Genomic DNA, 23,840 nt, shown 5'->3' on the forward strand with positions numbered 1-23,840 from the left:
TCTGTTACTTGCACCTGTGAGCTTTCAGAATAAACCCATTGTCATGCACTGAATGCTTGTGTCCCCTCCAAGATTCATAGTTGAAAACCTACCCCCCACGATTAACGGTATAAAGAGGCGGAGTCTTTGGAGGCAATTAGTATTAGGTGGGCTTGCTTCTGAGGACACAATGAGAAGTCAGCCATCTGCAGCTCACAAGAGGGTCCTCACCAGAACCTGACCGTGGGGCACTCTGACCTGGGATTTCCAGCAGCCAGAATATTGAGAAATGAATTTCTGTTGTCGATAAGCCATTCAGTTTATGGTATTTGTTATGCAGCCTCAGCTGACACCAGGCATATTTACTAGACAGCATCACACTCAAGCCAATTGTGTGTCTAAGGGGAGAGTAGGGCAGAGCAATGTATCACTTTGGATTTTTTTCTTTTTTTTCCTCATCTTGAAATAGCACAATAAGTGGAGAGGAATTTTAGAAAATTTTGCTGGAAAAATAAAATATGAGAAAATATACCAAGAGCATGTCTTTCTTGCTTAGAAATGGAAATGGCAGATTTCCATCATGTTTATCAGAATGAAGGAAGAATAAAATCAAAGAATTTGAACTGCATGTGCTTTTAAAATGTAGAAAGAGCTGTACTGTTCAAGAGCCATAGTAAATCATAAAAAGACAGCTTGGCACATTTTATTGTGTGGGGAGGAAACTTAACTTCGCTAAAACTGACACTATTTAGAAAATCACAATACCACCTCTAATCACGGTGTATCTTGTATGGGTCTAACCCGTTTGCTTCACAGATTTTACTGAAATCAGTCTGACTTTGTTTTGTCATTTTTACTAGGATAAATCCTTAAGCAACTGCATTTCAAATTCCTTCTTGATATAAACTGTAGAAGCGATAGAAAGAAGAGAGGAAACTATTTGGGGGAAAATGCTCTCCTTTTTGTATGAAGAAAAGAAGTTTGAAATAAATAACTATATTTTGTTTTTCTATAAATAGGGATAATAATATTTTCAACTTTATAGGGTTGTTATCAAAATGAGTTATCATTATGAGTTAATATTAATAAAGAATTTAGAACAGTGCCTTGTTCATAATGCATGTTATATCAGAGCTAGTTAAGGATGCAATTGTTTAGGGTAGAAATAAGTGTTAGTGATAATGTGGCATGAGGTAGGTCACCGGAGGTGTAATAGGAGGGTGACAGGCACCTAAACGTTCATTTGTGTGATGACTTCTGTTTGTTTCTTAGCAAACGAAGTTGACCCAAACCATTCAGACAGGTCTGCAGAGGTCTTCTGAGCAGACGAGGACAGAAGATGGGTTGCTTGAGTGCTGAAAATTCTTTGCTCTTCTTTCCTTTGTTAGGGCTTCACCCCTCTTTGCCTAATTCTAGGAGAGGCTTTCGGATTTTTATTTAAGGCTTTTTTTTTTTTTTTACATTTTTAAAAAAATTTATTTGTGATATGTGGGTCTCTCACTGTTGTGGCCTCTCCCGTTGCGGAGCACAGGCTCCGGACGCACAGGCTCAGCGGCCATGGCTCACGGGCCCAGCCGCTCCGCGGCACGTGGGATCTTCCCGGACCGGGACACGAACCCGTGTCCCCTGCATCGGCAGGCGGACTCTCGACCACTGCGCCACCGGGGAAGCCCTAAGGCTTTTTTGTTAAATTTCTTCCAACAGAATGTTCCCTAACCTTATTATCTTGCTTACTGAATTAGAAGAGTACAGTTTTAACATGGTGTATTGCCCCGAAACATGTGCTCACCCACTCATGCACTCACAGGAATATCCCCTGGCATGAATGCTGGATAAGTTTCAACTAAAGTTTGGATTTCTTTTTTGTCAGAATTCACCTCCAGGGCGATTATTCAGTTAAGGGAAGCGGGGGCTGGGTACTCTGATTCTCTCTGAAGTAGGCTTAAACTTTCTGCGATAATATCAACAACTCACATTTGCTTCTGGCTTTACAATTAAAAAATACTTTCTGGAAATTATCCCTTTTGATTCTTGTAACAATCCTATAAAGTATTAATATTGTTCACTTTTATCTGAAGGGAAAACTGAGTCTCAGATATTTAATTAACTACCCCAATACCACCACTATACGTAGAGTTAAGAGTTTCCAGACCTAAACTTTCTTCCCAACTTGCTTTCAGGCTACCACTCAGGGTTTTATTTTTAAAACCAAAATCAAGGCCAAAAATTCAATATGTTTAGCAGTTTTGTTTGTCTGTTAGTTTACTTTCCCCCCTCTCTCTCTCTTTTTATGTTTCACCCTCTCTCCATAGTTGCTTAAAAGAACAAGTTTGAATATCAATTAGCCACACATTAATGCCTTTAGCTTGAGTTTTTTAGACCTTGTGGGAGGAAAAATTCCAGAGTTGTCTCCTATGATTCCCATTCCCTAGTTATCCCATCAGATTGTTGTCTACGTACTGCTGGACAGGGACTCTGCAGTTGTAATTAAGGTTACTAATCAGTTGACTTTAAAATAGGGAGATTATCTTGGATTTTCCGAGTGCACCCATTGTGACACACAAGCCCTTTGAAAGCTGGAGAGGAAATAGAAGAGAAAAAGCCAGAGGAATTCAAAGTGTGTTGACTCCATATTTTGTTGCTGGCTTGAAGGAGGAGGAGGCCAGAGAGGAATTCTGCCAACCACTAGTGAGCTTGGGTTAGGATGCTGAGCCCAGGTGAGAACTGCAGCCCTGCCTGGTGCCTTGGTTCCAGCCTGGTGAGATGCTGGACAGAGAATCCAGCCACGCTGTGCTGGACTTTTGGCCTACAGATCTGTGAGATAATAAATGAGTACTGTTTTTTTTTTTTTTTTTTTTTTGCGGTATGTGGGTCTCTCATTGTTGTGGCCTCTCCCGTTGCAGAGCACAGGTTTTGGACGCACAGGCCCAGCAGCCATGGCTCATGGGGCCCAGCCGCTCCACAGCATGTGGGATCTTCCTGGACCGGGGCACGAAGCCGTGTCCCCTGCATCGGCAGGCGGACTCTCAACCACTGCGCCGCCAGGGAAGCCCAATGAGTACTGTTTTAATATGCTAACTATGTGATAATTTGTTATGCAGCATTAGAAAACTAACACAGATCTGTACATTTAAGTCTATGTAATTCGAAAGAGAATATGTGAAATTTTAATTTACCACATTCTCGGCCTCACTGGACACTGAGATGAGAGAATGATAGCAATCTCCATTCATCATTGTCAGAAAGCACATGGCTCCAGGGGATTCTAAATAGCTTCTAAATTTAAGGGAATTCTACTACTCCCTAAGCAGCAGTAACATTGCTCTACCTGGTAATAAAAGGAGTCTGAGTCACTTCAAGAGGTTGTGCATTTGGGTGATTCCAGTAGTGATGATGTTGTCTTGCTAAGACGCCTACATGCTATTTCACCTACCTACACTGGCCAGGGCCACACACTTCACACCATAGGGAGTCTGTGGTCTTTTTTTTTTTTCTTTTGTGTGACTCTAATTGACCCCATGGCAATGAACCAAAGATCCCAGCCTCCTTTGTAAGAGTAGAAAAAAACACAGCCAGCACCTAAGTGCCATCCATTGGGCATTTTGTTTGGACCATGAGTTCTATTCCCAGAGATTATAGGCTGAATTGTGTCCCTCAAAAATTCACATGCTGAAGCCCTAAACCCCTATTACCTTTTCTGGAGTAGGGTCATGGCAGTGGTAATAAATTAAAATGAGATCATGCTGGAGTAGGGTAGAACACCCCAGTCCAATTTTACTGGTATCCTTATATCAATAAAAAGGGAAAATTTCGACACAAATATACACACACAGGGAGAATGCCATGTGGAAATAAAGGCAGATATTGGGGTGATGCAGCAAAAGCCAAAGAACACCAAACATGCCAGAAAACCACCAAAAGCTAGGAGAGAGGCCGGAACAGATCTCTCCTCACTGCCCTTAGAAGGAACCAACACTTCCAACACCTTGACCTTGGACTCCTAGCCTCCAGAACTGTAAGACTATACATTTCTGCTCTGTAAGCTACTCAGTTTGCGGTACTTTGTTATGGCAGCCCTAGCAAACCAATATACTGCGTGATATAGAAACTATTCCCAGACCAACCTTCATTACAACTAAAGAATGACGGGGTAACCTGTTCCACAGGCTTGTGTCAATCTAGTTGTAATTTTGACCTTGATGTCAAAAATTTTCTGGCACAACCAAGGTGTTCAGCAATCTGGTGTCATCTCTAAACCTTTTCCAGATCAAGTCTGCCTGTATGATCCTATATTCATCAGTTACCCTGAAGCCCCACATGGAGGTGACAGCACCTAAGATAAGCACGTGACTCATTGATTTGAGATGGGCCAGATTCTGAGAAATATTTTATTGCTTGTCATAAAAATGTGTTAAGTAAGACCACAAAAAGTATTTTCAAAGAACTACCATAGTTTCATGAACAATCAAGGCAATGGGTTTTCTGAAGTTAACAAAATCGACTTATTGGTCCTTTACATCAATATAAAAGTTTAGAATAGGGAAAATACTCAGCACTAAGCTTTTACTAATTCTAATAGCTTCTTGTATCAAATGCAAAAAATGCCAAGTATGTTTTTGTTTCTTTGTTTTTTTGTGTTTTTTTTGCGGTACGCGGGCCTCTCACTGTTGTGGCCTCTCTCGTTGCGGAGCACAGGCTCCGGACGCACAGGCTCTGCAGCCATGGCTCACGGACCCAGCCGCGCCATGGCACGTGGAATCTTCCCGGACCGGGGCACGAACCCGTGTCCCCTGCAACGGCAGGCAGACCCTCAACCACTGCGCCACCAGGGAAGCCCAAGTATGTTTGACAACATTTGTCTGTAAAATAGAACATACATTTAAGAACAAAATGTTGTTTTTCTTATCTATGTATTTAGCAACCTTGAAAGTTAAAGTTAGATGACAGAGAGAAAAAGGAAAAATCTAAGATTTGGGAAACAACTGTTCCACGTTCTGTTTCTGATATTAGGCACAGTTTTGGGCCATCGTTGTGACCTTCCTCTGTCTTGTTCTTCATCTGTGAAATGGAAGTGAGTGGGCTGCCACGATATTCTTCCCTGGAATGTTATGATGAGATAACTGTGGAAGTTCTTTAAGTTCTTTGAAAAATATATCCAGTATGTATTTTCCCAAGGAAATATGAAAACTATTTCTGTACATGTGTGTGTGAAAACTCTGGTTTTCTGGTACTGTGGTACTGTGGCTCCTAAGTCATCAACTTATTGGAATCGTTTTCTATAAAGATTTGGTTGTAAAGAGAGGAAAGTGAGCAGGGCATGGAGGCTACAAGGGAGCAGTGGATGCCCTGTGTCAGGACACCAAGTTGGGAAGGAGCCCAGGAGGGGCGGCTTCACTGTTACGAGGGTCTACATTTAGTACTAATACTGATATTATCAATGCCTATGACATTTTGCAAAAATGCTGAGGTTGGGTTGATTGGTAAGCTGGGACGAAGTGAGAGAGGGGCATGGACATACATACACTACCAAATGTAAAATCGATAGCTAGTGGGAAGCAGCCGCATAGCACAGGGAGATCAGCTCAGTGCTTTGTGACCACCTAGAGGGGTGGAATAAGGAGGGTGGGAGGGAGACGCAAGAGGGAGGAGATATGGGGATATATGTATATGTATAGCTGATTCACTTTGTTATACAGCAGAAACTAAGACACCATTGTAAAGTAATTATACTCCAATAAAGATGTTTAAAAAAATAATAATAATAAATAAAAACCATTTCCAGGGTTACCTCCCCCCACTGTGTGACCCTTGCAAAAAAGCTTTAGTCTGCTGTAAGCTGGTAATCCGTTAATACATGGATACCCTGGTGGGGAAAATAAAATTGGATTGTATACCTTAAAAAAAAAATGCTGAGGTTGGGATGATTTTATATATGTACGTATATGCACACACACACTCTGAAGCTTCATATAATGAGGCCATGTATAACAAGCACTTTATATAAAGTCTAAAACAATATGGAAAGACACACATAAGGCTTTCTAGTTTTGAAAGGTTTATCTTGCAGCCTTCACCCTGACATCGATTCACCTGCATTCACAGATTCAGAGAGGTAAGAAATCCCTGAATTACAGGGTTGTGTGTACAAGAAATTCAAGCGGGGTAACTGGGGCAGATTGATCCAAAACAGCTCCTTATAAAACCTTACTCATTCTTCCAGGCTCAGTCACTTTTTTCCATGGAGTGTTTCTGACCTCCCACTTCCCATTCTGATGCCCCCTGCACACAACTGATTCATTTCACGCCCGTAAACTTATCACGTGGTATTAGCTCAGAAAATGCTTTCCCTTCCTCTCGCACAAGCTTTTGGTGCTGAGGGCACAGCAGCGAGTGGTAGGGCAGACCCTGGCAGGGACTGGATCTCCGCCCCTCCTCGACGCCACGCAGAATGCCTGCAGCTCAGGCACAGGAGATGGACCTATTTGATTCCATGAGTGCCGTGTGTTTATTCAGGACATAGACCTGTGCCTGTCTTCAGTCAAGTTCTCGCTTCTGCCTCTGATCTTTTCTGTAATGGGCCCGGTAGTAAATATTTCCAGCTTTGTGGGTCATGTGGTCTCTGTTTGCTCTGCTATCACAAGCACAACCATAGACAAATGGACATGGATGTGTTCTGATAAAACTTTATTTGCAGATACAGGCGTTGGGCCAGATCTAATCACTCGTCCTGCCTTTTTTTCTCTCCCTTCCTATTTTTCTGAGTTAAGCTATTATCAAGATCCCTACCTAAGGCCTGGCAGTCGTGTCTATAACTGTACGCTGAATGAGCGAACGGACTTCTACACAATTTGATGCTGTGTAGTGTCTAGGAGCTCGGGCTCTGTGATCAGATTTGTACTGAAACCCTATCTTGGCCACTAATCAGCTTTGCGATTGCAGGCAAGTCCCTCAGCTTCTGTAAGGCTCATCTGTAATACACAGGTGACAGTATTTACCTTACAGGGTTATTTGAAGACAGAATCTCATATATAATTAATTATCCTTATGATTTTTTTATGTCTTTTTTTGTTTATGCCCGCTATTTACAGGGACCATCTTTATTCACATTTATATCTTCAGAACCTAGCGCAAGGCACCCTGATCTGGCAGTGGGTAACTTAGTGTGGGATAAATGGTAGGATCATGGCAGGTCACTGGAATTTTTGCAGAGACTTTTGTAGAGCAGTTTTAGGTTCACAGCAAAATGGAGAGGAAGGCATACAGATTTGTGATATGCCCGCACCCCAAAATGCATAGCTTCCCCCATTATCAACGTCTTCCCCATTGATGAACCCATATTGATGAACATCACAATATGATTTTACATAAAAATATAGCTGGGGATAGAGGAAGAGTCTGCCACGCAGGGAGGCCACTTTTGGACTCATATCATAGAGAAAACATGTTTTGGTTCTACTGATTTATTCTAATAAGAAGCAAGGGTCACAGAGATCTGTTCTCAGGGGTGTTTCCTGCCAGGACATGAGCTCTTGACACTGAGTGAATATTTCACATCCCTGCCTTAGGTCAGGCCACGCTGACTGTTAGCTACCAGTGAGACGTGTGCTACCAGCCTAAGGTCCACATCTGCCTCACCTGAGATAAAAGCGTCTTTAACTTTCTTCCTCTCAGGGAAAAAGGCATCAGCAGTCTGTGAAATTGCTTCTTGAAAATCAGATATAGGTTTTGCTCTTTGGGCAGACTCAGTGCTCCTCAAAATTTACTGAATTCTTGAAAAGAATATTTCTTAATGGACAATTTCACTTTGCTATGATATTGAAAGTAGCTTATGAAATTCTCACATGCAAAAATTTAACATTTTCGTATAATTACAAAATAATATATACATATTGTATGAAAGTCAGAAAATACATCAAAGAGCTGAGAGGATAACAAGAATCAAGATAAATATTCTGGATTTCTGGATATACATATACACACGTATCTATGGGCATATATACATATATTGAGTTATTCTAAGTGTTCATATGTATTGTGTCATTTAATTTTCATGATACCTCAGTGAGTTAAGTACAATTACTCTTTCCATTTCACAGATGAGGAAAATGAGGCTTAAAGAGACTAAATGACTTGACTGAATTCATACAGATAATTGTGGAACCTGAATTTTAACTCAGATGCTGTGATTTGCATTTCTGTTCTTCAGTCTCTACGGTGTGTGTGTGTGTGTGTGTGTGTGTGTGTGTGTGCGCACACACACATATGTACAAAACATTTATGGTCATATTGTATATATTCTGTGGAAACCTGTTTTTCAATTGGTTATAAATATTTCCGATGTCATTAATATTTTTCTATGACATAATTTTGGGTTATGGCATAGTTATCCATTGTAAAGCAGGATTTGTTTATTTAAAAACACATCGTTAGACATTAAAGACGTTCTCTGACGAATATCAATACTCATAAGTATAATGGTGTCTACAGAATGCATTCCTAGAAGGAAATTGCTGGGTCAAATGATATGCAAATTTTAAGGCTTTCAATATATATTGAACAAAGTGTTCTAAGAATTGTTGCAACTTCTTCCTCTAAAACAGAGGTCTGTCTTACCAGATCTGGCCCAATGCCTGTATTTGCAAATAAAGTTTTATCAGAACACATCCATGTCCATTAGTCTATGGTTGCACTTGTGATAGCAGAGCAAACAGAGACCACATGACCCACAAAGCTGGAAATATTTACTATTGGGCCCGTTACAGAAAAGGTTTACAATCCCCTTTCTACATAGTAGGTTATAAAAAGTATAAGTTTCCTTGCATTCCTGCCCATCTTGGATATAAACAGGTAGATGGACAGGTGTATATATATATATATATACAGTCACAAATTTGGTAGGCTAGATTATTGTTTCAATGTAGGAAAGAAAATTTCTTACATTTACTGTCCAGTTGCCTTTCTTCTTTTGTGTCCATTATCCTTTTTTTAGTGTTTTTACTCTCTTTATTTGCCATTTTGTTTGTTGAGTTCTTTATAAATTAAAGATGTCTACAAATTTCCCAATAGATGTATTTCCCTTTGAGTCATCTGTCTTTCATGTTACTTACAATGGCTTTTGTTATATAGGAGATTTGGATTGTTTTGTAGTGAAATCTGCCACTACAGTGAAATTTTTATTTAGGATTCCTTCCTTCAATTAAATTTTACTTAGGAAACCCTGTTTTCCCTTGTGCTTTGTGCAATTCACACGTATTTTCACTTGGCTCTTTTATAATACACTTATTTATTTTTGTATTCATTTATTACTGTTATTTCTTTAATTTATCTGGACTATATTTTGAATGAGGCTTTCAAGTGAGGAACTAGTTTAAAATATCTAGACAGGCAATTATCCAGCCTTACTGATGGGACAATCTTTTGCTACTGATTCACTATTCCACTGTTATCACCTGCTAAATTCTGGTTCATATGAGTGTCTGCTTCTGACTCTGTGACAGCTCACTCATGTCTATTCTCAGGTTATCCACTAAATTCGTACTCAGTTTTAGTCGTTGAACAAAATCCCCTCATTACATTTTTATAATTTTTTTGCATCTTCTATCCTGTTTATTCTTTCAACTGAATGAACTTTTGAATCACTTTTTCATTTTTAAAAAAATCAGGATTTAAGTTGAAATTCATTAGAACAATTATTTGAAAGGGATTGAAATCTACCATGTTAAGTCTTTCCATTGAGTCAGATTCTGTTATGTTTCTGAAAAATATTCAGTAGTTTATGCAGTATAAATCCTGCACACATTTTCAAATGTTTATTCCTACGTAAATCAAATTCTCTTGTGCTAATAAACTTTCATCCATTACGTTTTCTAAATGGATGTTCTTGGTATTTGAAAAAAGCTATTATTTTTCTAACAGGTTACTTTTGTGTCTTCTCTTAATACTTTAGTTATTCCTCAGTTGATTCATTTGGGTTTTCTAGGTAGAGAATCTTTTAAAATATTATACTTCTGATTTAAGGTTTTTATTGTGTCGGTCAGAAATTTTAGATAGTGTCAAGCCTTAGGAGCAGCTGTGTGCATCTTACCTGTGCATTGTTCCTCATTCAAAAGTAATTCCTTGAATGTTTCTCAGTTATACCTGAGGTTGGCTACTGGGTTAATATACACTTTCTATGTCACGTTAAGGAAGTATTCTGCTATTCATATCATATTAGGGAGTTAGTTGTTTAAAGATAAGTGTTTGCTGAAATTTAGCAAGTGGGTTTAGATATCTGTCAACACAATTTGTTAGTCTGTGCTTTTCTTTTTGATCTATGCATAGGAAATGTTAGATGAATAAGTCCCTAATGTTAAACCATCTTCGTTCTCATGGAATAAGTCCTACTTGCCATGGGGTATCATTTTTTTATACAGTGTTGAGTCTGATATCATAGCATTTTGTTTATTATTTTTAAAACTATAGTTATGATGAAAATGAACCGTAGTTTTATCTTTTTTCAGGTGTTGTTGTTACCAGTTTGGTAACATAAACTCAGGTGACTGCATGCTTTCTGTTGCGGTGCTAAGAACATTTAACACTAGATCTAACTTCATAATAAAATTTGAAGTGAACAATACAGTATTGTTAACTATAGGGGTGACGTCACACAGCAGATCTCTAGAACTTCGTCTTGCACAACTGAAACTTTATACCCATTGGATAGCAACCCCGACTTCTCCCTGCCCCCACCCCCTGGCAAATACCGTTCTCTGCTTCTCTGAGTTTGCCTATTTTAGAGAGTTCATATAAGTGGAATCATGCAGCGTTTGTCCACTTGTCCTTCTGTGACTGGCTCATTTCATTTAGCATAGTGTCCAGTTTCATCCATCTTGTCATATATGACAGGATTTTCTTTTTTCTAAAGGCTAAATAGTATTCCATTGTGTGTATATACCACATTTGATTCATTCATTCATCCACCAGTGGACACTTTGGTTGTTTCCATGTCTTGGCTGTTGTGAATAGAGCTGCAGTGAACATGGGGGTGCAAATCTCTCTTCAAGATCCTCATTTCAATTCTTTGGGATAAATACCCAGAAAAGGGATTGCTGTATCATGTGGTGGCTCTATTTTTAGTTTTCTGGGAAACCTTCATATCAGCTGTGCCATTTTACGTTCCCACAAACAGTGTACGAGGGTTCTCCATAACCTCCCCAACACTTACCTTTTTTATTTTTTTAGAACAGTCATCCTGACAGGTGTAACTGCTATCTCGCTGTGGTTTTGATTTGCATTTCCTTGATGATTAGTAAAGTTGAGCATCTTTTTATCTACCTCTTGGCCATTTGTATGTCTTGTTCGGAGAAATTTTTATTCAAGGTCTTTGCTCATTTGTTAATAAACATTCTGGAAGAGCTTATGTAGCATGACAGTTATTAAAATTTCATAGAACTTCCTAGTAAATTCTGTGGACCTAGTGACTTTTATAAGGTTGCCAGTAATGTTTTAAATTGGCTTCTCTCTGGCTAGTGATTTCTTCCAATATTTTAAAAGTTTTGGATGAATTTAAGAAGTATTCCCAATCAGAATATGATGAACTGTCCTGGGTACACAGCTTGAAGATGACAGGACCTGTATGCAAGTAAACTTTTCTAAATTACTTGTTTTCAGTAACATCTTCCTGCTCTCAAAATTCCTGGAGTCTGCCAGCCCAGACACACTCTGCATTACCATCTCTAGGGGGATAAATCTCTGGTCTTCTGCGAGGTGGGAGAGAAGCAGTTGCTGGGCTGCAACTGGGGAAGGGATTCTTTTGTTTTTAATCTCATCCTCAGAGGCAGCTGGTACTGCCAATGGTTGAGTGTTTGGTGGGATTCTGTAGGGTAAACTGGCTGGCTGTACCCACCACTGGCTTCAGATTCAGCTCTTTGGATCTGTTAAGTCAATTACTACTCTTTCATCTGTTTCCCTGTTTCCCAAGTTCTGTTACACCTGCTCATCTCTTTGTCCTTGTGGATTTATACTGTTTAAAAGTCACTTCAAGTGGAATTTTGCGGCAGCTGATGAAGCTACCTGCATGATTTACTTCCATATGTTTGGTTGTCTTCTCTTTTTGTTTTTTTAACTTTTTACATTAAAAAAATCTCAAGTCTATGGAAAGTTTCAAGAACATTTCCCTTAGATGTATCAATTGTTAACATTTTTATCATGCTTGCTTTATCTCTCTACATATCTTTGATGTATTACTAGTATTTTTTTTTTTATTACTAGTATTTTGATAAACAATTGGAGAGTAGATTGCAGATGTCATGATCCTTTATTCCTAAAAGCTTCAGCATCTATTTCCTAAAAGCAGGATGTTTTCTTACCTAGTCATAACACAATGAAAGTATTCAGGAAATTTGGCACTGTTGCAACACTGGTGCAATATTGTATCTAAAAGACAGCCTGCATTCAAACTTTGCCAGTGTTCCCAGCAGTGTCTCTACAGCAACTTGGTTCTTACACCACATCTAGTTGTCCTGTTGCTTTGGTCTCCTGGATGAGGAACAGTTCCTTTCATTTGAAAAGCTTCCTCAGCCTTTCTTCAATTTTCAGGACACTGACACTTTTGAAGAGCTCCAGTCAGTTGTTTGGACAGCGTTCCTCATTTTTATCTATCTGACTGACTCCCCATGATGAATTCCCCGTTAGCATTTCTGGCGAGAATGCTACTAAGTGATGCTGTGTCCTTCTAGTTGTCACATCAGGAGTCACCTGTTGTCAACGTCTCCCATTACTGGTGATGTTAAATTTCACCACATTTACAGACTGAATTGTGTCCCTCCCCAACTCATATGTTGAGCCTTTAACCCCCAATAAGACTGTATTGGAAGACTGGGCCTTTATGGAGGTAATTAAGGTTAAATGAAGTCAGAAGAGTGGGGCCCTGACTCTATAGGACTGATGTCCTTATAAGAGGAGGAAGGGACACCAGGAGCATGTGTGCACAGAGGGAAGGCCACGTGAGGACACAGCAAGAAGGTGGTTGTCTGCAAGCCAAGAAGAGAGACCTCACTATAAACCAACCCTGCTGACACTTTGATCTGGGACCTCCAGCCTCCAGAAATGTGAGAGGATAAATGCCTGTTTCTCAAGCCATGCAGTTTGTGGTATTCTGTTATAGCAACACGAGCAAGTTAATAAAACTACTTAGTTAAGTTTCTGTCTGCAAGAGTTCTCCATTTTATTTTAAAGGAAGTTTTATCTCCCTTTGTAATCAACAGAATATTTCAGGAGATACTTTGAGGTTGTGTAGATATCTTATTATCTAATGTGTAGTACTTTTTACTGCCATTATTCTTCTGGATGATCAAAAGTCCCAGATCCAGCCAGTGTCACCTCCTTCAGGCCGACTTCTTATTCTCTGGCACAAGGTGTTCTTTCCTACTCCACCTCCTATTTCCTTCCTACTTCACACCTGGAACTGGCCATTTCTCCAAGGAACCTACGTTCCTCTTACTGGGACACATGGATGCACATTGCTGCTGAGGTGTCATTGTTTCTATACCCTTTCGGAAAACAGAGCCAGGAAAAACATTTTTTTAAGGAATGGCTTCATACCAATACCTGAAATTCCATACAGTTTTTTCTCATCTTCCTTTATTCTGATTCATATTTTACTTCCCTTTTGATGGCTTTTATTTGCTAATAAACTGACAAATGATGTCAAGTTCAGTTGAGACCATGGAAGTGAAAGAAATAGTTGGAGTTTTGAGGAAAAAGGAGATGCATTATCAGAGAGTAAACTGATTACAAGAATATAGTAGGATTATGAGGTATGCTTGAGGGCCCACTTAAGGTCTGGAGGAATAAAGTGGATCTAATCTGTACACATGTGTGTTTTTTTGTAAGCCAATGTCTACAGCTCAAGAACCAGCCTGGAGTAAAGAGAGAACTGAGATTAATCGAGTTCAGATTTTGCTGACCTACATGAAGTCAAGGAATTTTCGAGTAAATGCAAGAGAGGGATTAAAATGATCATGGAGTCTAACTAGATAAGCAGGTGAGGGGGGAGATGAACAGTGGAAAAGCGGTAGGATAAATGGACAGCACAGAGGGAGAGAGTCCAAGGAAGTTGGCTGGAAAGATGAATGGTGGTGATCGGAAAGGCAGATCCCTGCGATGGGCAGTCAGGAACTGCTGCTGCTGCTGTTATCAGTGTTGACGTTTGACCACGAGATGCGTGCGACAAGACCACTGGAGGAGAAAAAATAAAGAAATTGAGAGGCTAGTGTTTGGATGGGATCATTCCTCTTGATATTGAAATAATGAAGAGTCACCATAGGAGTAGTGGTAACAGTAAAATGGAGCACGACTCTACGGTCATTCCTCCCCCAGGTCCTCTGCCTGCCTTTTTTTTTTTTTTTTTTGGGACACAGGCCTCTCACTGCTGTGGCCTCTCCTGTTGCGGAGCACAGGCTCCGGACACGCAGGCTCAGAGGCCATGGCTCACGGGCCCAGCCGCTCCGCGGCATGTGGGATCTTCCCGGACCGGGGCACGAACCCACGTCCCCTGCATCGGCAGGCGGACTCTCCACCACTGCGCCACCAGGGAAGCCCTCTGCCTGCCTTTTGTCTGTAGAAAAACTTTAGCCAAAGAATAAGTTTAATCAGAGAAATGAGAAAATGCAGAAGCAAAGGAAAGCAGTCAAATAAGACCAAATAATAATATAGTCATTAATCAAAGTCAAGGGCATTTAATTCCTCCTCAAGGGTTATAGACAATATTCTGAGCCATGTCTCTTGAGCTCTTTTGTAGATACTGAAAACTTCCCCAGGTGGAAGAAGTTAAGTGCATGATGACCAGACTATAACCATGACATAAGCTGCCACAGTTCGGAGAACTGGCCTCAAAGAAATGGGAACAAATCGACCCTGGAACTGAAAACAAACTGTATTTAAAACGATCAAGATGACATTGATCTGACCAGGGCATGACCAATATCAAGACGACTGTCAGAGCTGCCTGTGTTTTTTCTGCATGTAGCCCCCTCCCTCTGCCTGTGCACCCCTGAAACTCCCCTTTAAAAGCTCTTGTCCATTTGCAGCGACATGGATGGATCTAGAGGTTGCAGTACTGAGTGGAGTAAGTCAGACAGAGAAACACAAACATCATATTACATCACTTACATGTGGGATCTAAAAAAATGGTACGAATGAACTTATTTACAAAACAAAAAATGGAGTCACAGATGTAGAAAACAGACTTATACTTACCAAAGGGAGAAAGGGGAGGGGGGAGGGATAAACTGGGAGACTGGGACTGACATATACACACTACTATGTATAAGGTCACTAATAAGGACCTACTGTAGAGCACAGAAAACTCTACTCAGTACTCTGTAATGACCTATATGGGAGAAGAATCTAAAAAAAGTCGATATATGTAAAACAGATTTGCTTTGCTTCACAGCAGAAAATAACACAACATTGTAAATCAACTATACTCTAATAAAAATTAATTTAAATAAAAAATTTTTTAAAAAAATAAAATAAAATCTCTTGCCCACCAACTGGCAGGGGGAAGTCGGCCTTTGGATATAAGTCTGCCCTCTCCCCTGGTTGCCAGCCTCTGAAATAAAACAAGCTTTCTGTTCCACTAACCTTTCCTCTTGAGTATTGGCCTTCAAGCAGCAACCAGCTGACCCGACTTTCAGTAACAACTAGGAAAGTCACAAACAAGGTGCTAACACCTGGAAGAGGGTTGACTAGAGCCTCAGTAGACAGCTCCCACAGGTGACATGTGCTTCAAAAGGGGTAGAGATTTAAGAGAAAAGAGGCAAGAAAATTGTCTGAAGGTGTCCACAGGGATCAAGGAGGACCCACCCTACCTCCAGACCCTGAAGTATATGCAACGTTGGAGGAAAAGGTCCTACTGGAGCAGCTACTGGCATAGTCCTCAGGGTGGGATCAGATTTCTCCAGCAGAGAGTAAAGCAAAGGCTCTGTTGTGAGTTTGAGGATGAAGGATAGTTTGCTGATATTAAGCTGCAAGTTACAGAATTCCCAGCTTAGAAGGTCTCAGAGGGGTTAGAGCATGGATAGGATTAGGGGATCTACAGAGCTGTGTATGATGATTCCAGGTTATAAAAGATAACCCGAGGGCTTCCCTGGTGGCGCAGTGGTTGAGAGTCCACCTGCCGATGCAGGCGACATGGGTTCGTGCCCCGGTGTGGGAAGATCCCACATGCCGCGGAGCGGCTGGGCCCGTGAGCCATGGCCGCTGAGCCTGCATGTCCGGAGCCTGTGCTCCGCAACGGGAGAGGCCACAACAGTGAGAGGCCCGCGTACCAAGATAACCCGAAAGTCTGGGACTGAGGCCAAACATGGACATAAAGCAGAGGATTAATTCCAATTTTTTTTTTTGGAGGTGGGGAAACTGAACGAAGCTTATCTTTGCATCTGAATGTCTTTAAAATGAGAAAATCCTGTATTTAACTTACTGGGCGTAAAGAAAGATAGTGATAAATGAGGTCGAGAGCTTGAAAATGGAACTGACTTTTGATAACACGGGACAAATGTCGACCTCACACATTTGTGAACAAAATCATACAAGTATCATACCTTACATACTCTCAAACATTGAGCACTAAGCAGGTATGATAGAAGTAATTTGAAATCATCTTTACAACATAGATATTCTCTGACATGAAATGGAAGTCTTTGTTATCAGCCATTAATTATTATTTGAAAATGCTGCCCATTGAATCCTTTCCTTCAGAATAATTTGCTGAAGTACAATAGGAGAGCTGATCTTTTGTAAAATCAGGTTATCAAGACAAAAGGAAAGAATAATAGGAAAAACAAAATCAAATCAGGAAACCGTAGGTTTAACATTTTAGTTATGGATTTGAAGAAGAATCAGAATTAACGTTGTGAAGCAATTTGCATTTATTCACTTTGTTTGTTTTTCTGTTAAAAAAACACACTTTTTCTATGTCTCATGCTTTCTTTCTGATCCCAAAGTCTGATATTTTTTGTGTTTGGTAACATACTGTCCCTCCAGCCTGCACTGTGGGCTGAGGTTATGTCATCGGGGCTGAGGACAAGTGAGAGTGAAGTGACACGGTGAAGATGCAGCCTCACCACCTGTGACATTTAGGAACCCAGCCCTTCACTGATAATCCTTTATGCTATAACCAGACTTACAGGAATCTGGTTGTCACCTGTGAATGCCAAGTATGCTTCCACGTCGTGTTTCACGTTTTATCTGCAGAGACAGTACACCCAGGAAATAACCGGCTTAAAGAATGTGCAAATTCACACCCCTGAACTGCTGAGAAATTCTTTAGTCTGACTTAGTAGCTGTCAGAGGGAGCTATATTTGCTCTCCCTGACTGACGTGTAACAGGAGTTCAAAAAGTCACTTATTTTTCCTTCCATTATTACAAATGTGACTGAACATAGAAGTAAAGTGCAAGGGTTTTGCTCCAAAGTTGAAAAAAATCACCGTTTGAGCAGCATCTGCTACACAGAGCACGGTGACCAGCGTGGAGGTTCCAGCCAGCCCTTCCTGGACCACTGAGGGCACCCGACAGACTGGAGGCTGTGATCTCCTCTAAGCAGGAAGGCCTGTGATGCAGTGCTTTCCTTGAGCGAAGAGAACTCACGACCTATGTGGGTGTCCTGGATAATTTCATTAGGACAGGCCACTCTTCTGCACAATCTTAATATGCAGTCACAGTCTCCAAAATATTTCTCCTGGTATTGACATTTCCTGGGAGTAATTTGAAAAAGTGGAGGCATAATCGAGACAATGAAATATTTCTATTTCTCCACTAACTTTAGAACTGTGGAGGGGATAAATGCCAAGGCTGAAACCTTGCAGGAAGACTGACTGTTCCCAGAAGAGAGGTGTTTGCCGCTGGATGAGAACAAGAGGGAGAGACTGAGGAAAATGTCATCTACCAGAGACAGAGCACGAACTTGAGCCCGAGGTTAGGTACGTCGTGGGCCTCAGCACATGACGTCTACTTTGAGTTTAGATTTATTTCTTGGCATGCGGTGTGGCAAGAAGTTAGTCTAGGATCTAGGTGGATGTGTTTGGAAACAGCTGGATCCTACAAGAATACTCTTTTTAATTTTATGATTGAGTATGTTGACAGCTCATGTCAGACAAGGAGACTCCAGCCTAAGCAATGGTGGGTGAGAGTTTGCAAAGCGGAGGTGAAAAGGGCATGAGAAAAACCAGTGTTACCTCTGAAATAAATGAGGACTTTTCAGGGCAGTTATATGGAATTTCAGCTGCTGGATTACTCCTACAAAAACACTTAAAACATTGCTCTCCCTCCCTCCCTTCCTCCCTTCTTTTCTTCCTTTCTTCCTTCCTTCCTTGTCAGACAAGCCATGATTTTTACTGCTTCAGTGCTATGCAGTGATGGGTGTGGGTTTATCTTCGGTATGGTATTAAATTAGAGTCGGGTTAGTTTCATTTTGCTGATGAAGGATGCGAGTGTAAGATCATTTTCCATTCTTTCTATGTATGGCTGTACTAGAACACTATAAGAAATCTATCCCTTCCTGTGGACACAGATAAGAAAGATTGAAAACCACTGCGGAGGGACGGTGGGGATTCACTGGTGGCTGCTGAGGGGCCCCAGAGGGCAGTGACCACAGTGGCCCACAGACATGCCATCCGGATTACTTGAGGTGCCGTCTTGTGCAGATACTGTTCTTCTGTTTTCTGAGCTCTTGGAGTTGCATTAGTTTCCGTTGTCCAAGCCTTGTCTTTTAGACAGTTCTATAAACTCTCACTATCCTTCCGGTAAAATATTTTGCCGCCTAAGTGAACCAGAGTTGAACCATAGTAGCTTGAAAAAGTCTCTGAATTATGCCCTACGTAGAAGAGTTAAACGTTAACCCACCTGATACTGACGCTGCCAGAGTTCTCACATGGGGGAGGTCAGCTGTCACTCGGGTCACAAATCCAAAATGTATGTGGTTTACTACCTTTCCCTTTTTTTCTGCCAGGACATACAAAGAAAGGCAAGTTGATTTCACTAATTAGGGTCAAACAGATCCTCCAATGAAGCAGTATTCTGAGTATTGGTGATGTCATTTAGAGTTTTAATGAGATTTAATATGCCACATCACTCTTTTTTTTTTTTCCTTGAACACCTCTTTATTTAATTGAATGAAAGATTCTTTAAATTTTATAGTTCTTTACAATTTTCAAAAGTTTCACACAAAGGATTTCATATAATCCCATAATATTTGAAACCTCCCACTCCTGTCTTCCCCCTGCCCCCTTCCCTCTCCCCACTGGTAACCACTAGTTTGTTCTCTATATCTGTTTAGTCTGCTTCTTTTTTGTTTTATTCACTAGTTTGTAGTATTTTTTATATTCCACATATAAGTGACATTATACAGTATTTGTCTTTCTCTGTCTGACTTACTTCACTTAGCATAATACCTTCCAAATCCATCCATGTTGCTGCAGATGGCAAAATTTCATTCTTTTTATGACTGAGTAGTATTCCATTATATATATATATATATATATATATATATATATATCTTCTTTATCCATTCATCTGTTGATGGACACTTAGGTTGTTTCCATACCTTGGCAATTGTAAATAACACTGCTATGAACATTGTGGTGCATGTATCTTTTCAAATTAGAGTTTTCATCTTTTCCGGATATATGCCCAGGAGTGGGATTCCTGGGTCATATGGTAATTCTATTTTTAGTTTTTTTGAAAAATCTCCATACTGTTTTCCTCAGTGGCTGCACCAATTTACATTCCCACCAACAGTGCACGAGGGTCCCTTTTCTCCACACCCTCTCCAGCATTCGTTATTTGTGTTCTTTTTGATGATGGCCATTTTGAAGGTGTAAGGTTGATATCTCATTGTGGGTTTTTTTTAATTTATGGCTGTGTTGGGTCTTCGTTTCTATGTGAGGGCTTTCTCTAGTTGTGGCTAGCGGGGGCCACTCTTCATTCCGGTGTGCAGGTCTCTCACTATCGCGGCCTCTCTTGTTGCGGAGCACAGGCTCCAGATGCGCAGGCTCAGTAGTTGTGGCTCATGGGCCTAGTTGCTCCGCGGCATGTGGGATCTTCCCAGACCAGGGCTCGAACTCGTGTCCCCTGCATTGGCAGGCAGATTCTCAACCACTGCGCCACCAGGGAAGCCCCTCATTGTGTTTGTTTGTTTTTCGGTACGCGGGCCTCTCACTGCTGTGGCCTCTCCTGGCGCGGAGCACAGGCTCCGGATGCGCAGGCTCAGTAGTTGTGGCTCACGGGCCCAGCCGCTCCACGGCACGTGGGATCTTCCCGGACCCGGGCACGAACCCGCGTCCCCTGCATCGGCAGGCAGACTCTCAACCACTGCGCCACCAGGGAAGCCCTCATTGTGGTTTTGATTTGCATTTCCTTGATGATTAGCAACGTGGAGCATCTTTTCATGTGCCTGTTGGCCATGTGCATTTCCTCTTTGGAAAGATGTCTATTCAGTTCTTCTGCCCATTTTTAAATCAGGTTGTTTGTTTTTTTGATGTTGAGTTGTATGAGCTGTTTATATATGCTGGATATTAACCCCTTATCAGTCATATCGTTTACAAATATCTTCTCCCATTCATTGCTGTCTTTTCATTTTGCTTAGCCACTTTTAAAAAATATCTTTATTGGAACATAATTGCTTTACAATGTGTGTCAGTGTCTGCTGTATAACAAAGTAAATCAGCTATATGTATACATATATCCTCATATCCCCTCCCTCTTGAGCCTCCCTCCCACCCTCCCTATCCCACCCCTCTATGTGGTCACAAAGCACCGAGCTGATCTCCCTGTGCTATGTGGCTGCTTCCCACTAGCTATTTATTTTATGTTTGGTAGTGTATATATGTCCATGCCACTCTCTCACTTTGTCCCAGCTTCCCCTTCCCCCACTGTGTTCTCAAGTCCATTCTCTACAACTGCATCTTTATTCCTGCCCTGCCACTAGTTTCAACCTCACATCTACTTGTTTTTCTCTTTCTGACTTACTTGATTCTGTATGACAGACTCTAGATCCATCCACCTCATTACAAATAACTCAATTTCGTTTCTTTTATGGCTGAGTAATATTCCATTGTATATATGTGCCACATCTTCTTTATCCATTCATCTGTCGATAGACATTTAGGTTGCTTCCATGTCCTGGCTATTGTATATAGTGCTGCAGTGAACATTGGGGTACATGTATCTTTCGGAATTATGGTTTTCTCAGGGTATATGCCCGGTAGTGGGATTGCTGGGTCATATGGTAGTTCGATTTTAGTTTTTTAAGGAATCTCCATACTGTTCTCCATACTGTACCATTTACCTTCCCACCAGCAGTGCAAGAGGGTTCCCTTTTCTCCACACCCTCTCCAGCATTTATGGTTTGTGGATTTTCTGATCATGCCCATTCTAACAGGTGTGAAGTGATACCTCATTGTTGTCTTGATTTGCATGTCTCTAATGATTAGTGATGTTGAACATCCTTTCATGTGCTCTTGGCCATCTGGATGTCTTTTCTGGAGAAATGTCTATTTAGGTCTTCTGCCCATTTTGGGATTGGCCACAGCACTCTTAAGTAATGTTCACTGAGAGCCTATTGTTATACTTGGCAGTTAGAGTTGGAAAGGATTGTAAAGGGTAAAATCACCAGATGAAATTGTTTGAAGTAGGAAATTTTGTGTCTGTGCTAATAATTCAACCAAATATTAAACACTTATAGGGTTTAGGATCTAGGCAGAGTCCTAAGCTATAAGTAATATATATAGAGAGAGAGCACTTCCTTTGTTCATAGTTGTACAAGATGAGACATAATCTAAACATTCATCAATAGGGAATTTTAACAATTAATTTAATTGTTAATTAATTAATCCATTAATTTAATGGATATTTATATAATTGACTATGATGTAATGAAAAAAGAAAGTTTTCTTTATGTACCGACATGAAACAATCTCTGAAAAAAATTAATTTAAAAAAGCAAGGTGGAGGGTGATGCATACAGTAAACCCCATTTGGTTAAAAGTAAAGAGAATATTACATGTTTGCTTAGGCATAGAATTACCTGTGGAAAGAGCCACAAGAAACTGATGCCTTTGGCAAAAGAACCTGGAGGACAGGGAAGGCTACTTTCCTATTATCTTCTGGACATTTTGAATCTTGCATTAAAAAAAAAAATCAGTAAATTAAAAATGAAAAACATCTTCTACATGCTGATCTTTGATCCGTTTTTTGAGTTTATTTAAGCTTCGTTTGCTCTTTTTACCCTAGCCTTGGCGTGATGAAAATAATAGACTCTCAGAATTCCCCATTTGGGAGAATGTGGAATTGAGATGAATAATTAGCCTTGATGAATCCTGAAATACTGGGGACCCAGCAGCACATGACTTTCCAAGGGTGAAATTTGGCCCTTGTCACTTGGACCAAGTGTGTTTTGGCATGTTCGAGAGAGCAGCAGCATCTGTTTGTTTATTTTATTATTATTTTGTATTGAATATGATCACTTGTAAGTGTTTCTACGAACGGCAGGTATTTAAAGCATAACACCAGATGTGCACAAATAAAAATATCCCCAGTGACGAGGACTTGATTGCTGTCATAACTCATCAGTGCTTCTGAAATTGTCTATTTTGTGACACCCAGGATTATCATTTGCTGCGACTAAACCCTTGGTACTGTCCACTTCTTATCAAGGTATTTCTATGATGTATTTGATGAACATAATTGCATTTTATATCTATGAAACAGATGAAAAAGTCTGATGCAATATACTGGTATTTAAAAAGGCACCGTGGCCTACAGCAGCAAGAACAGCACTTGGACCATAATCCTCTAAAGAACCCAAGAGAAAGGAAAATAATTAGATAACTTTTAATAGAATGCTTATCTGTGTATTTGTTTAATAATTTAAACATCTATGCTTCCTATAATCTATATTTTTCCATGTTCTTTGAATTTTTCTAGTACCCAGAATGAAATAAACTCAACATCCCTCTCTATTTTTCCCTTTGAGCCCTCATTTAGATATTAGCATATTCGATCAATAAAAAATATATGTTGTCATATCCATAGTGTATTTCAAGAACTTGACCTAAAATTCTTGATGCATACTGGTTAAGTGGGCGCACTAATAATATTCAATATTCTATGAAGTTTTCTTTGTAGAGGTATAATAATAAGGTAAAAACAGTTTAAACTTTCAGGTTCAACTCCATAATATCTAATTCATTGTATGCATTTTAAAAGGTGTCATTTTCCACGGGTACAGCTTGCATACCATCTGTTCAGTGAGGGGATATTTGGAGTCACGCCAGTTGGCAGCAAAAGCTATTGTTGAAGCTTAAATTTGGCACTTAATACCCTCCTTCTTATCCCTACCATTTATCCATTCATCCACCAATAAATTTACCTGAGCTAAGTGGATAGGTTTAAACAATTCAACCATCCACAGAGTTTTTCTTTCTCTCAGACACAAAGTGACCCTGGAAGAATCTGCAGTAAAGATGTTTATCCCTCCCAATGCTGCCTGTGAATTTTGGAATAGAAAATGTTTTATCTGTCTATCTGTCTGGCTATCTCTATGTGTATATCTATATACAGATTTAAGATTTCCCCCTATGGAGTAAGGCTCCACAACATAAAGCAGCAGTATCAGGAATGATGAGGCTTCTTGGTTGAAGGAAACTGATGATTTTGGAAAACATGAGGGGGAAGGAGGAGACAGTCCATTTGCAGAGTAACAGATGTCTTAGAATGGAAATAGATCTTGGGTTTGGCAAGAATTCGTCAAAGATTCAGAGGTAACCTCTGCTACCAAAGTTGACATTACCTTTCTTTGTCCAGCAATCAGTTAACTTCAGTA

This window comes from Aethalodelphis obliquidens, unplaced genomic scaffold (assembly GCF_003676395.1).
Source record: "Aethalodelphis obliquidens isolate GAN/ISIS:26980383/991018 unplaced genomic scaffold, ASM367639v1 scaffold3, whole genome shotgun sequence".
In the NCBI taxonomy this organism is placed as follows: Eukaryota; Metazoa; Chordata; class Mammalia; order Artiodactyla; family Delphinidae; genus Aethalodelphis; species Aethalodelphis obliquidens.